Below are 2,176 nucleotides of genomic sequence, written 5' to 3'. Positions count from 1 at the left end.
CATTTGCTGGAAAACAAAAATGACACAAGTGAACCACTAGATTATTTCTGCAGTGCGGATGCAGCCCTAGTTACATAGTTAACTAGCACTTCCTGGCTTGATCTGCCTCCCAATCTGACTTTACTAGGCAGCAACCATTGTGAGCAACAGAGATCTGTTCTCCTGTCAGTTGGGATACAGAAGGCTGGCATTTCTAAGCCCCTTGTGTGAGAGATCTCTAGTGCAATGCCTCATCATACTGGAGGTTGTTCATCTTCTCTGTCCCAATTAATGGGAGAAGAGACCCAGTGCTTGCTGTGACTGCTGCCCTGTAAATTTGGATTGCAGAGCTTTTAGAATCCCTATATATTCTGAATACAATTGAATACATCGAGATTGTGAATACAAACCAGTCATGAATGAGTAACTCTAGGTTATGTACTTTTAAGTGTGACTGTGAATTCCAGCCAACAACAACAATCGAACAAAAGTTATATTTCTCTACCATTGTCTAAGGTGACTGTTGATGAGTAAATAACTTTACAGCTCCCAGCATGTTCCTCATCATGACCTTAATTTCGTCAATAATTTTGAATACACCCAGGAATAATTGTGTAGCTAATTTAGTAATTTAAAAACATTGTGTGCCCACATAGTAAATGTCAGACTTATTACTTCTCATTATGGAGCCCAGATACATTACGAGGGGAAGACTGAATGGAGTCATTATTGCAAGCTTTGGCTCAAGAGAAATGAACCACCATTGCTATCAAATACTAAGGAAAGTCAAATGCAGCTCATCAAGGTATTTGATGAAGTAGCTTTTCTTCAACAAAGCACACTTCACTAAGCGTGTTGCTATTATTTTGCACATGACATGGTTAAACTGTGGCACTCACTGCCACTAGATATAATTATTCCTGTCAATTTGTATGGCTTGAAAAAGAATAAACCTGTGGAGGATGAGCTCTGTTCACACAATTGCAAGACTATGGTGTCCTGGTCTTTGTTGGCAAATGCCCACAAGTGCAAACACACAAAGATGGAGAAAACAAGGGATTGGGTTGAAGTTAATTCAGGGTCAATCATGGGGAACGCATCAATATTAAAGGGAGCATGTGGATTGTATTATACTACGCTTGTGTTGAGTGACAATACTGCAGAGCTGATTGCATAAATGGACACCCCATCAGATATGCACTGAATGCAAGTGAAGTTCAACACAATGCATAATTGAACATGTAACATAAATGCATAATGGAATGTGCAACTAAAGGTGCAACTGAATGCACAACTGAAGGCGCTTCCAACATGAACTAAATGTGGTCATTCTTCATTGGATGAAAATATTCAACCACTTCCATAAAATATATGTATATGCAGGACACCAATTGGTTTCCAGCCAATACAGATTGGAATTCTGTTGGTGCTTCAGCTCCCTTCCTGGCTGTAAGCTTTTGGCCATGTCTGAAAATTGTCTCTATTCAAAGATGAAATCATGTTAGTTTAAATCAGAGTGCAAGGGGATCTTGTAGCACATTTGAGGCTAACTGAGTGAAAGAAGTTAGAATCATAGAATCACACAGTTGGAAGAGACCACAAGGGCCATCCAGTCTGACCCCTTTCTGCCATGCAGAAACTCACAATCAAAGCATCCCTGACAGATGGCCATCCAGCCTCTGCTTAAAGACCTCCAAAGAAGGAGACTCCACTACTCTCCAAGGGACTGTGTTCCATTGTCAAACAGCTCTTACCATCAGGAAGTTCCTCCTAATGTTGAGGTGGACTCTCTTTCCCTCTTTCCATTACTCTGTGTCCTATTCTCTGGAGTAGCAGAAAACAAGCTTGCTCCATCCTCAATGTGACCTCCCTTCAAATACTTAAATAAGGCTATCATATCACCTCTTAACCTTCTCTTCTCCAGGCTAAACATACCCAGCTCCCTAAGGAATTTATCACACAAAGGAGATCAGGAGTTTATCCTGTGAAAATACCTGAAAAATGATTTCACACGACGTTGCACAAAACCCACCATTAAAGTGGTCACAAAAAAGCATTAATGCATATCTTTTTATTTTGGGGATTTCAGCAACAATGCATTTCTGATATCATTTTATTTGTGCAATTGCATGTGATAATCATTCATGCAATTACTCGCCATTTCTGCTTCATTTGCAAGATGCTTTAAATGCACTTT

Source organism: Sceloporus undulatus, chromosome 4, assembly GCF_019175285.1.
Source record: "Sceloporus undulatus isolate JIND9_A2432 ecotype Alabama chromosome 4, SceUnd_v1.1, whole genome shotgun sequence".
NCBI lineage: Eukaryota > Metazoa > Chordata > Lepidosauria > Squamata > Phrynosomatidae > Sceloporus > Sceloporus undulatus.
Note: the sequence above shows the minus strand (reverse complement) of the source record.